This window comes from Trichosurus vulpecula, chromosome 1 (genome assembly GCF_011100635.1).
Source record: "Trichosurus vulpecula isolate mTriVul1 chromosome 1, mTriVul1.pri, whole genome shotgun sequence".
Classification (NCBI taxonomy): Eukaryota; Metazoa; Chordata; class Mammalia; order Diprotodontia; family Phalangeridae; genus Trichosurus; species Trichosurus vulpecula.
Genome location: NC_050573.1, coordinates 69364750 through 69378619, shown reverse-complemented (window position 1 = coordinate 69378619; position 13870 = coordinate 69364750). Strand labels below are relative to the sequence as shown.

The following is a 13870-nucleotide window of genomic DNA, read 5'->3' as shown; positions in this document are numbered from 1 at the left end:
TCGAGAAGGGACCTGTGGTAAACCGACAGCTGCTTCAGTTTTGCCCAAAGTTGGGCAGGAAGGCTTGTGTCACCAGGTGGTACTATTAATAACTCCGGGTAAGCCTGTCCCCAGGCTGGCTGGCAGCTTCCATAAAGCCTGAGCCGAGGACCCAGAAAGTCTTCTTCAGCCCCTGAGACCTTTAAATCCCATGTTGTGAGACAAAAAAGAAAAGTAAGTACAAGAACCAATCTTCCCCTGTCCCCCTCCCTCAAGGTGTAAAAAACAGTTGGAAGAAGAAAAGTGGAGAAACAAGATACACTATTAAAGGGCCTTTGGACACACAGATCCTTAATGGTATTAAAATGTCCTGGGGCAGCTCAGTGCAGGGGAGTGAGCCCCTGTGACCTCTCACCAGCGCCGTTTAAGATAAGGGGGTGAGAAAGGGGAAAGAGGGGAGGAAATTGGAAGAGGGATCAGGCTTTTTCCCCACGGTCTTGATCATCTGGAGCTGCTCAGATGATATTGTGCATGCCTGGTTTATGTGAGGACCCTTTTGCTGTTCCCCGGTGTTGGCCTGATCACTGGCTGTTCCCCTGGGGGAGGATTAGGATCATTGGTTTTCATGGTGGCAAATGGTGGGGGTTGAGGAGGTCAGGAACATGGTCCTGTCCCAGGTTCCTCAGTCCCTGAGCTTGTCAGCCCTTTTCCTTAGGGCACCATTTCTAGTTGGTCCCATCATGGAGATGGGTGGAAGCTGTTGTCAGTTAGTTCCTTTTGGGGGGGTGGGTCTGGCTATGTTATTTTATGGGGAGGTGGTAATCGAGGGGAAATTCTGTGGCAGATTTAAGGGCAGAACCAGGCAGTTCAGTTACTGGTGGGAGACTCCAAGTTTGATGACTTTGGGAGCCTGAGAAATTCCCCTATCTCCTTCTGCCTACTTATTGAATAATGGCCTTGTCACGAAGCTGGGTCTGTTTGGCTAGATGTTAGATGGATCTGCTTTGGGTTTCTGGGTATTGTGAGTATCCTGGTGTAGTGGAAAAAGCATTGTATTTGGAATCAGTGGACCTGGATTTACATCCAGACTCTGCTACTTGCTATACCTGTGACTTTGGGCAGGTCCCTTCCATTCTCTGAGTCTCGATTTCCTTGTCTCTGAAATGGGAGACTGACCGGCTTCAAGGTCCACTCCACCTCCAAATCCTGAGACATCTAGGTAGTATGGGAGCAGTAAGAAGTGGTTGAGAACCTTTTGGGGCATGGGTAGGATAAATCAAGAATAGCTCTATCCCATGAACAGGAAGGTAGATCCCTTAGGGAGGATGTGAGCTCTGTGGACACTTTGCTTTTCTCCTGGTATGAGTGAAGACATTCATTAATTTTCACGTGCTTAATAGCTATATTCTCCTCCCTGCCCCCCTCCTCTTTCCAGTTAAGAGCAGCCAGGTGGTGCCTGATGATTGGGCTGCCTTTCTGGGTGGGGGAAGGGAGGCCCCTGCAGCCCCTGGGTGGGGGCTGAGGGATTTGGGTGTCACCTTCTTCAGAGTAACTGCTGATCATGGGGAAATGGATTGAGTGGAGCTTGACATGTATAGCAGATGGTCTGCAGAGGGTGTGTTTGGAAATGAGAAAGTGGAAAGAGGTGGGATAAGATGAACATATGTGTGTTTATGTGGGTCTATATTGGAAAATTTTTCCTCTCTCTCCCTATACCCAGTAACTTTCCCAAGAGTTGGATTGGGTCTAGAAAAAGAGGACAAGATGGTATCTTGGATGGGGGTTCATGGAAAAGAGCCTGGTGGGTCTCTTTTGGTTTATTAAAAAAAATCCTTATATTTATATAGTCTCCCAAAGCACCTTCCCCATTTATTCTTCCATTTAGTCTTCATACCACTCCTGTGCGATTGTGGGGTGAGGTAATATTATTTCCATTTCAGAAACGGAGAGACTAGTCTGTAGAGGAAAAGTGCCTTTACCCAAGGGCAGAGAGGGAGTTAGTGACAAAGTCAGAATTAGGGCTTGGGTCTCTTGGATCTTCAATCTGCCAGACCAGTGCTCCTCTCCCTTAGTTTATATTTGATGGAACCTTGGGGCTTTCATGTGTTTTCCCAGACCTTGCTCCAGTTGGACCAATTCAAAAGTCAAAGGTGATAGGGGTCTTGGGACTGGGTTCCTCAAAAAGGAAAAGGGAATGACTGGGATCAAGATGATAAAAGTGAGAGCCTTTCTTCCCCCAAACTGTGTAAGGGAAACCCCATTAACTCCCTAACACACCAGAACTTTGGGCCCAGCTCAGAACCAGGGAGGGAAGCAGGGACCACTCTTGGGGCTTGAGAGCCCTGGGAAAGAGACGGTTAAGTGTTTTTTAGCCCCAGAGCCTAGCCTCTTTGCCTGCCAAGCGCCTGGAATTGGTGCTGACTTGGCACCGAAAAGTGTCAGCCACGGGATGTCACATTTTTTGGGACAAACCACCTGCCTCTTGGGGAGGAGGTCATGAGACATCCAGAAATCTCCTCTGGGTTCACCTTCCCATTCTCTGCCCTTCCCATCTTGTCCTTTTTGCAATGAGTTACTCAGCTAATAAACCACTCATAGGTACTGAGCCCCTCCTGTGTGCCAGGCACTCAGATAATATGACTAAGGCCTGTGGGGCAGCAATGAAATGGCACGAGGGGGAGTGGAGTCATGGCTTCTTCATTCTTCTCTTTACCTTTGACCTATCATGTTGCTCTGCACACATTAGGGGCTTAGTAAATTTTATCTGAATGAATGAATGAGTAAATGGTCCTCTCTCTAAGAACTGAAAGAATTCAGAATGAGGAATAATTGTGGGGCCAAAGGAGCCAGGAAAGAAGTAGCAGGATTTAGTATTACAAGCTTTTAGAGCTCTAGATCATAGTCAAAAGAATACCAGAGTTGTAAGGGATCTTAGAAAAAGTCTGGTACAACCCTTTGATTTTGTTTTTGGAGGCAATCAGGATTAAATGACTTACTCAGGGTCACACAGCTAGTAAGTGTCTGAGGTAAAATTTGAATTCAGGTGTTCCTGACTCCAGGGTCAGTTTTCTCTCCGCTGGGCCACCTACCTGCCCCCAGCTTTCATTTTGCAGAGGAAGAAACTGAAGCCAAGGTCACACAGGTAGTAAATAGCAGAACTGAGACTTGAACTCTTGAGTTTCAAGTTTGTGTGTTAAAATTTTTTTAAGTGATATCTTTTGTTCTTATATCACTCCGATTTCTCTCAGTATCCCTTCCAGTCCCTCCTCCCCAATCTCAATAGCCAGTCAGGTTCTCTTTGGACGCCCCCAACCCCTTGCCATAGGGCTTAAAGAATGTGAAGAGAGCTGAGACCTGGAGATATGAGTTGGGATGTGGAAAGATTGTGACGGGCAGAAATGAGAGGCTGGCACCAATAAAATGAAATCTACAACTTGGCTACATCAAAACCTCCCTGTATAAGGATGCGCTCAGCAGCTAGGTGGTGTACTGGAGAGAGTGCTGGACCTGGAGTCAGGAAGGCCCAAGTTCAAATCTTGTCCTTAAGATACTTAGCTTTGTGAGTCACTTTACCTCTGTCTGCCTTAGTTTCCTCTTCTGTAAAATGGGCATAAGAATAAGGGTTATTGTGAGGATCAAATGAGATAATATTTATAAAGTACTTTGTAAACCACAGTGCTATATATATATACATATATATAGTTATTATTATTAATTTTTTTATTACTGGGATTCAAACCCAAGCCTCTCCATTCTAAATCCAATACACCTTCCGATAGATGTGCCTTGCTGTAGTCCTGCTGTCCTATGTCCTGGCCAGACCACATCTGGAGTGTTATATCTACTTTTAGGGGCTACATTTTGAGAAGGACATTGACAATGAACAAAAGAGTGAAAAAGCATTTATTAGACATTTACTATGTACTAGACATTGTGCTAAGCACCGGGGAGACAAAGGTTAAAAAAGAAACCTTCCCTGACCTCACTCTAATAGGAGAAGACAATGAATACATGAAGGGGAATCGATCAAGTTGCATTTGGCACTTATTACGTGCCAGGCACATGCAGAACCCTGAGGATACAGAGAAAGGCAGAAATGCAGTCCTTGCCTGCATGGAACCCACACTCTAATGGGGGAGACAACATACAAACAATTATGTACATACAAAATCCGTCCATCTGTCCGCTCATCCATCTCCCTGTCCATCTGTCTGTCCATCCCCCTGCCCGCCCGTTCATCCATCTGTCTGCCCGTTTATGCATTTATGCCTGGGGTTAAGAAGACCTGAGTTCAAATACAGCCTCAGACATTTACTAGCTGTGTGACTCTGGGCAAGTCACTTATCCTCTGGTGACTCAGAGGGCATAATAACAGCATCCGCTTTACAGGATGAAATGAGATAAAAAGTGCTTGGTACAGTGTTAGTAGGTGCTTAATAAATGCTTCTTCACTCATTCAGTCACTCACATAATGTAAATGGGAAACAATTTCAGAGGGCAGCACGGCGGGGGGCGGGGTAGGGGCAGAAGGAGGCATGACACCTGGAAAGGTGGCCAGAGGGGGCAGTTTTGATCTGGGGAGGGGGAAGGGAGGGTGGTGATAGGAGTTGGGCACCAGGCATATAGTGACATGGCCTGCATGGATGGCTACGTGGCTGGAGAGGATGTGGAACTGGAGCATGGTCTGGGATTTAGGGCCAGTTAATAGATACAGTGGACTAATTAGATGGGTTTGTATATAGTCACCAATGAACTGAGTTGGGCTCTAGGGTGGGAGCTCCAAGGACGAGTGAGTTAACTTCCCCAGGGCCTGGGGCATGGCTTCAGCAAGATGTGGGCATGGAGATCCAGATCTTGAGTCTAGTGTAAGTTGCTGCCCTGGGCAGAGAGGAGCAGATGCCCAGAGGAGATGCCTAGGATCGTAGAGGGCCTTCAGATCATGCCATTATAAGGGCTTTCTGGAGGAACTGGGGATGTTTGACTTGGTGATAGAGAAGATGCATGGGCTGAGGCAATAAGGAAGACATGATTACATTCTCCAAGTATCTGAAGGGCTGGCTGCAGAAAGAGGGATTAAACTTGCTCCACTTGGCTTCTGGAGGATAAATTAGGAGCCATGGGCAGAGATTTCTGCTCTCTGTAAGCAGAAACTTCTTATCAAGCGGACCTACCTACAGTGTCACGCACTGCTTCTGAAGGTGGTGAGCTCCTCATCCCTAGAGGCTGGATGACCACTCACTTGTTGGAGGTGTTGTAGGAAAGATATGGGGAGGCTAGACTAGATCTTCTTTGAGGTTCCTTCAGGTTTAGAGCTGGGCTTGGAACCCATTGTGTGTGTGTAGGTCCCATTTCTTCCTTTTACAGACAGAGAAACCGAGGCCCCCAAAGAAGAAGTTCATACAGGTAGTAAGTGGTAGAATATGGATTGTGTCTCAGGTCCTCTAACTCCAAATTCAGTAATCTTAACATTTTACCCGGCTTCCTCTCATCCAAGATTTTACAGTTCCTCATTTTCCTTAAAGGTGAAGAGACTGGGGAAACATTAAGTATATTGAATCAGACAGTCATATATAAATCTCATGAAGAGGGATTTCATTCATCGTTTCATTCCATTCATGCTTGTCTATGGCTTTGGGATTCTGTAAGTGAGGTGCACACATATGGTTGACAATGAATTGGCACAGGGTTAGGGCTAAGGGGGTTAGGCTGCCTGAGAATAGAAAATTGGCTCATTGAAAAATGTGGGAGATTGCAAAGCTTTTAAGGCTTGGCCCTTTTTTACTCATTAATTGAATCATAGAGAAGATGATCAGAAACAAGTGGGCAGAGTTTGGGAGGGAGGAGGCTCCTGTAGGGGTTAAGAGGGATAATGGGCAGGGGATGAGATCATTTGGGGCCTTCAGATTAGGAAATGATCCTACCACAAATTACACCCCCCACCCCTGACCATCAGGCGGCATGACCTGGTGGAGATGGCAATGGATTCAGTCAGAAAACCTGCCTTCAAATGCTGGCTCCAGCTTTCATAAGCCTCTCTAAGCCTCAGTTTATTCAGCTGTAAAAAGGGGACAATGATACTTGCACTAACCACTTCACAGGGTTATTAGAGGATTAAGTGAGCTGGACTGGAGAAAGTACTGAGTCTGAAGTTTGAAGACTGGGTTTGCATCCTGGCTCTCCCACTCACTGTAAGCCATCTATCTTTAGGCAAATTGTTTAACCTCTCTGGGCCTCTCTTTCCTTGGCTATAAAATGGAAATAATTTTTGCCTTGCCAGACCTCCCTGGGCCCATATTCAAAGTGCTGTAAACCTTTAATTGCTATAGGAATGTGAATTACTGTAAAAGTATCACCACATTCCAATAACTCTTGGAGGGGCAGGATTGAATCCTGTTAAATTGGTAATAAAACCAAGGATAAGGGAGGGAAAATGATTTCTCCAGGGTCACTTGGACACAATGGTTGATCTCAGGCTACAACTGAGAACCCTCTGATTTCATTCATTTAAGAAGCATTTATTAAACTCTATTATGTGCAGAACATCTTGTAATCAGGTCCTTGTATCAGTGGCTTGCCCTAAACTTGGGGGCTTGAGCCTATCCGTTTTGAGAGTAAATGTGGGTGTAGCGAGGGATGGGAAGGGGGTCCTAACTTTTTCCTATTGGCTTTTTTGGCATTATTGGTATTGGCCCTGTCTTTGTCCCTGTCACTCTCTGGCCTCCCTGTCTCTGCTTTGTTCTATTCTTGGGTCTTGTGGTGGCTCAACTTTACATGTCTCCGTGCCTTGGGCAAAAGGACAGTCCCTGGAAAAGGCAGTGTCAGGAGAGGGGAGGTGGGCCTCCTTGGCCACATCTGACTAGTCCAGGCTGGGTCAGATGACTTCTCCCCAGCTGGCCAGGGAGATTTCTCTGGTGCTAGGTTGGTGGGCACAGCTGTTAAGGGCAGGAACTTCCCAGAATTTATGTTACTGGAGAGTGAAGCTAGGGACAAGGAGAAAGTAGAATTTAACTCTTCCCCTTCCCCCTACCAGTTCCAGGGGATTTGCATCTGAGTCCCCTGGGATTGGGGTCATTCGGGACCATCATTTAACATTTCTAGTCTGAGCTCATGTGAATTCCTTTCAAACAGTCCTATCTCTATTCTTTAACTCTATCTAGGCCCTTTCCCTATACATCTATACCTTTAAAAGCTCAAGCTCCGAATACTGCCCCCTCTGCCTCTGTCCACCTCTTGGCATCATTACTCATCTTTCTCTTTATTTATTTACTCATTCATTTCTATTTAATATTTTTAAATTCCAAGTTCTCTCTCTCCCTCTAGCCTCTTCCCCCATCCCCTGCAAGGGCAAGAATTATGATATCCATTATACATGTGAAGTCATACAAATCATTTCCATATTATGCTTATTGCAAAAAAAGTGAGAAAAATAAAGCAAGTGAAAAAAGTATGCTTCATTCTGCACTCAGATTTTATCGATTTTCTTCCTGGAGGTGGATAGCATTTTTCATCGTGGGTCCTTTTTACTTGTCTTGGATCATCGTATTGTATCAGGGTAGCTGATCATCATACAATATGGCTGTTACTGTGTACAATGGTCTCCTGGTTCTGCTCACTTCACTTTGCATTAGTTCTTATAAGTCTTCCCAGGTTTTTCTGAAACCACCCCCCATGTCATTTAGTATAGCACAATAATATTCCATCACACTCATATACCTCAACTTGTTCAGCCATTCTCCAATTCAAGGGCATCCCCTCGGTTTCCAATTCTTTGCCACCACAAAAGAGCTACTATAAATATTTTTGTATATATAGGTACCTTTCCTTTTTTAAAAAAAATTTCTTTGGGATATAGGCCCAGTGGTATTGTTGGGTCAAAAGGTATGTACAGTTTTATAATCCTTTGGGCAGAATTCCAAATTGTTCTCCTGAATGGTTGGACCAGTTCAGAACACTACTAACAGTGCATTAGTGTCCCTAATTTTCCACATCCCCTCTAGCATTTATCATTTTCCTTTTCTTTTGTGTTAGCTACTGGAAGTTATGTTGACTTATAGTGATCCGTTTTTCTCAGCCCTGTTTGTCAGTCAGTGTTGGGTGAGGCTCTATGGAGAAAGGTGACACCAAGTCTGCAGCTTTTTGTATTACCTGTTCTTTGTCACACTTCCCTACCCGTGACTATGTTGTTCCTCCTACCTGGATATTGTCACGTACTTTGCTACCTTGGGGAGCGACTAAGATGCAAGGGCCCAACCTTTTTTTTTTGCTGACATCTGAATTATCTTTATCTCATTAGGAAAGTTCCGAGTAAAAGCTGGCCCCACCATGAAACCATCTTCAGTGATCGGCTCTTTAACCTAGAATAAACTTTAATTCTGTTTGTCCGTCCTTAATTTTGCTTGTTCGTCAGGGTAAAAGCTCAAAGGAAGAATCTTCCTTTCAACATAGTCAATCAGAAAGGTGTGAGGTTGTTTTAATTTTCATTTCTTTAATCATTAATGATTCAGAGCATGTTTTCATATGATTATTGATAACTTTGATCGTTGCTCATCTTTCAAGGCCCAGGTTCAACGTTCCCTCTTTCAGGAAGTTCTCCTTCTCCCCGTCCCTTCCCCCTTCCCCTCCCCCCTCCATATTTATAGTGATAGCTCATTAGACTTTTTGGGCAAACATTAAAGTTCTCTGTAAATGTGAATTATTTCACAGCACTCTGTACTTCTCATATTCTAACTTGTATAAGATTTTTCAGTATTTCTATTTTATCTTTTCCTACTAGATTGTAAGCTCCTTGAGCTCAGGACTCTCTTACTCATTTTTGTATCTTCCTTAGCAGCAAAGATAGGGCCATGCACACAGTAAATGCTTAATAAATGCTTGGGGAAGGAAGGAATGATAATTTGCATATGTATAGCCTTATAAAGTTTATAAAGCACTTTTCTTTTTTTTGAAGACAGAACAGTGAGAGGAGGGCAATTCCAGGAAAAGGGAATAGTATGAGTAAAGGATTAGAATGGGAGGAAGGAAAGGGCAGGATGAGATTAAGAAATGACAGGCCTGTTGTTTAGTTGTGATGGACAATGGACTAGGTGAGTAATATAAGATACAGCTGAAAATACAGAGTGACACCAGACTGGGGATTCTTAAATGACGGTCGAGAAGTTTGTACTTAATTTGGTAGGCAATGGTGAGTTATTGAGGGCTTCTGGATAGTGTAAACCAACACTATTCCCAGGGCATCTCTTTTTATAGTGACTTCTTTTTAAAAAGAAAAAAGAAACCCAACAAACACTAAATAAAATGAGTATTTCAATATGCATAGTAGAAAAGAAAAAAAAAACCATGAAGCTGAATCTCTGTTATGTAGAGCTTGCTTCTCTTTTTAAGGGTAACACCTTGGCTCCAGTGCCTGAAGGTTAGATTTTACTCTCTTACCTGCTTTCCCCCCTTAAGGGGATTGGAGGTATCTATTCTCTCTGCCTTTGGCTTCAGCCCCCACTGATGGTGGTCCTGCAAGTGTACGGGGACACTAGCCACTTAGCCACTAACAGATTAGTTTTTACACAGAAATATTTTTCTTTTTAAAAAATTTTTAGCATATATTTATTTTTTCCACTTAATAGTATTTTATTTTTTCCACCAGTAACAGATTACCTTTTACACAGAAATATTTTTCTTTTAAAAAAATTTATCGTATATTTATTTTCCATTTAATAGTAATTCATTTTTTCCAATAACTTGTAAAGGTAGGTTTCAGAAATATTTATTTCAAAAGGCATAGTTGCAAAAATGCAAACTTACTCCCTCAACACATGGGAGGCATAATCCTCCCTTTGCATCCCCAGAGACTGCTCTGGGGAGGGAGAGGAATTAGGTTCATAATTTAGTTTGGTTCCCATAGAAGTCAGTACCAGTTTTAAGTCCAAAATCTCTCTCATGCCCAGGCACCCTGGGCTTCTCAGGAGTTTCATTCTGGGCTGTCTCCAAGGTCATTATGGCTCAAACTCCCCGGTCCTGTGGGAATCACCTGTGCACCTGAAACTGAGGAGGACAAATAACACAGAACGCAAACACACACCTCCCAATCCAGTTCTCAGAGTCCTAAGTGAGTAAAAGAGAGGGATCAGGAAAAGAAATGCCTTCCCCTCTCACTGGTTCAGTTCATGGCATCTTCACTGAGGGTGAACTGGGATCTTCACCCTCTGGATGCAGCCATTAAGAGAGCAGCAGGAAGACAGTGTGTTAGGAAAGAAAGCAGCTGAAAAAGATCCCTTGGCTTAGTCTTGCCTGTTTTAAAGCTGCAGGCAGCTGATCAAAAGATGCTACTCCCCACCCATATGGTAGGGGTTACAGGTCTCCGTTGCCCAAACTGGGTGTACCCAGACCAACCTGGGTTACGTAAGTATATAATAAATTCAGTATTGTAAGTTTCAGAGCTATCCTGCTTGTCTGTGATTCTTCCTGACCTTTCTTCTGTTCTCTACGGTGCATTTAAAAAATTGCTTCAATTGACTCTCTTTTCTTTCTTTTTGGCTAACCAATGGCTAATTCTCTTCTCTCCTTACACTAATTGGGATAAAAAAGATCAAACTCTTGTACCAAATATGCACAGTCAAGTCAAACAAATACCCGCTTTGTCATATCCAAAGATACATATACCATTCTGCACCTGAAGTTCTTCTCCCCTCCATCCTTCATAAATGGTTCTCTGGAAGTGTAGTTGGCAATCACATTGGTCAGAGTCCTCAGGTCCTGGCCTTCTCTTACTCCCTCCATCCTCCTTGGCCTTATCTGTAGCAGATCCTTCCTTCTCCATGCTCCACAGTCCCTTTAATTAAGTCCAATTGGCCTACTCACCTTCCGTCTTCCTCGTTTACAACATTCTCCTGTCCTTTGGTTCACATTGTTCACTAAGTCTGAAACACTTTCTCCTTATTCTCTACCTATTGGATTCTAATCAAGGGCTCCCATTGTTAATACTAATACTATTATTATTATTAATAATAATAGCTGACATATGGTGCTGGAAGTTTGCAAACCACTTTACATTATTTCAGCTAGGTTGCTCTGGGCCTGGAGTCAGGAAGACCTGAGTTCAAATCCCATCTCAGACACACACTAGCTGTGTGCCCCTGGGCAAATGGCAAACGACTCTAGTATCTTTGCCAAGAAAACCCCATTCGGGGCCACAACGAGTTGGACATGACTGAATGACTGAAGAACGCTAATAGCAATAGGTGACATCCTGTCTTCTCCCTTTGGGTCTCACACTGGCTCTCCACTGTAGTCTTTCCGCCCTCATCCTTCACTTCTTGGAACTCCCAGCTCCCATCAAGATTCTGCTGAGGCACCAGCTACTTCAAGAGACTTTTCCTGATTCCCCAATTGTTAATGCTCCCTATTTACTTTTGTATATATTATATATTATTGTTCATATACATAATATAGACCTATATAATAATATGTAATATTACATATTACTATTTACTTTGTATATAACCTGTATTTACTCATCTGTGCACTTCTAGGCAACTAGGAGGTGAAGTGGATAAAGTGCTCAATCAGAGTCCAAATCTAGCCTTAGATACTAGCTGGGTGATGCTGAGCAAGCCACTTGACATTTTTTGCCTCAGTTTTCTCATCTGTAAAATGGGATGAAGATAGCACTTACAGCCCAGGATTATTGTGAGGATAAAATATTTGCAAAGGACTTTGTAAATATTAAAATGCTATATAAATACTATTATTCTTAGTGTGTCTTATTATCCCTGCCAATCGCCCCCCCTCCCATCCCCAGGATAAGTTCTTTGAGAACAGAGACTATCTTTTCTATCTGTATCTTTAACACCTAGCACAGTGCTTGCTTGGCACATAATAGGTGCTTAATTAAATCTTGCTGATTGATTTGATATATGAAGAAGTGGAGTCTAAGAGAAGTTAAGGGGCAGCCAGGAAATGTGAAAGGCAGGATCTGAACTAGAGTTGTTCTAATTCCAGGTTCAGCATTTTATTCATTCCCTCCGCATAGCTAGCAGCAACTCCATGCTTTAGTAGATGGCTTTTGTAATTTGTTGTGGGACCAAAAATGTCATCACCTAGGAACCAGTGTGGTGATCCTTTACATTTGACCTTAGACAACTTCAGAGTGATCACTGGGTTACTACTTGGAGCTGGTGGCTGTTATGTGGTGGGAAGGGTGAAGGTCCAACCCCCTTGATTTACAGATGAAAGTCATAAGGGACAGAGCTAGGGTTTCACTCCAGGTCAAACCCAAGTTTTCTGATTCTGGGGTATTTTTTTTCCCTTACACAATGCTACACTGGATTGTAGGTCACAAGACTTGGGTTCAAATCCTGGATGAGCTTGCTATATGACTGGATAAGTTACTGCCCTTCTTCAGACCTCAGTTTTCTCATCTGTAAAAATGAAGAGGTTGTATTTAATCTCTAGGGACCTCTCTAACTTTAAATTTTGTTATCCTCCTTAACCCTCCAATCGGTAACGACATTTCTCTCCTGGGTCGTGGGATCATAGATCTCACATAAGATGCTTTTTGTTGTCGACACTTCAAAGTATTTATAATTTTGTTCTACAGTCATTTGTGTTCTACGCGATGACCTTTCTCCAATATTGTCCCTCGGTGTGGAGGTGACCCTTGGCTCTCGACGGCTGTGCCAGCATGTTCTGCCAAACTGACAAGGGTTGAGGACAGACTGCGTGACCCACTGCTGACAGATGAGAAGTGATGAAAGACGGAAAAGGGAGAGAATACATTAGCTTCTCTCTGGCCAGAAGGTTGGTTACCCAACAAGGCATTTCTTTGGCCTGGACACTTGAAGTGTCAAAGAAAGATACCCGCTATCTCTTTGTGTCTTATCCTTCTACTAGACTGTAAGTTGCATGAGATCAGGGGACCAGGGCTTATCCAATCTTTGTATCTCCCCAGCCTGCCATAATGAAGCATTGTTGTTGTTGGGTCATATCTGACTCTTTGTGAACCCATCTGGGGTTTTCTTGGCAAAGACATCGGAATGCTTTGCCATCTCCTTCTCCAGCTCATTTGACAGATTAGGCAACTGAGGTAAACAGGATTAAGTGACTTGCGCAGGGTCACACATCTGGTAAGTGTTTGAGGCTGGATTTGACCTCAGATCTTCCTTACTCCAGACCCAGCACTCTATCTACTGTGCCCCCTGGCTGCCCTAATGAAGCTTAATAGATGGTTAATAAATTGAAATGAGCTGATGATTACCCACTGTGTGTGAAATCATCGTAACACGTGGTCAGATCCTGGAATTGCAGTAATGTGATCTTATTATGTGGTTTTAGATGATTCCTTCAACAGAGATATCTACTACCCCATGCTTTAATCATTATATTCATAAATTGCTCTGCCAAAAACTTGAATCATGAGGTGGTTGGTCTTCTGGTGATCAAACTCTTCACCCATATTATGTAAGGCTAGTTCTCACACAACAGATAATGCCTTGGTAGGACCTAGTGGGACTGGAGCTCCTCTTGGATTAACCTTCAAGAGCCCATGATCTCCTCCATGCTCTGATGAGATAACAGAGGAGAACTGAAATGGAGAGACATTGTCTTTAATTCAGAATACTCCCTGGTGGCTTTTGGGGCTAGAGAGTATTGGGGAAGTATGGTTACATACTTATCTTCAAACTGCATGGTGTTTTAATAGATTGCAGGTTCAGTGAGTAGGTTACCACACTATGGGATGGTGGCCAAAAGCCATCTTGGGCTTCATTAAGAGAGGTACAGCTTCCTGGAATACGCAGATCAAAGTCCCTCTAGACTTAACCCCAGGTAGACCACATCTGGAGTGCTTTGTTCAGTTCTGGTTGTCATATATTTGGAAGAAAATTGATAAGATGGAAAGCAT

The 13870-nt window shown here is 43.5% G+C and overlaps 1 long non-coding RNA gene across 7 annotated transcripts in view; it reads left to right on the top strand.

Moving 5' to 3' along the window:
• LOC118855130 overlaps positions 1 to 13870 on the top strand; it is a 34163-nt gene continuing 20293 nt past the window's right edge. For 5 of the 7 annotated variants that reach the window (XR_005010734.1, XR_005010732.1, XR_005010735.1 and 2 more), the window contains exons 1-2: positions 1 to 213; positions 12569 to 12768. This is a non-coding gene — a long non-coding RNA (uncharacterized LOC118855130). The remainder of the gene's footprint in view (positions 214 to 12568; positions 12769 to 13870) is intronic. The other 2 variants (XR_005010731.1, XR_005010733.1) reach the window with 1 other exon arrangement.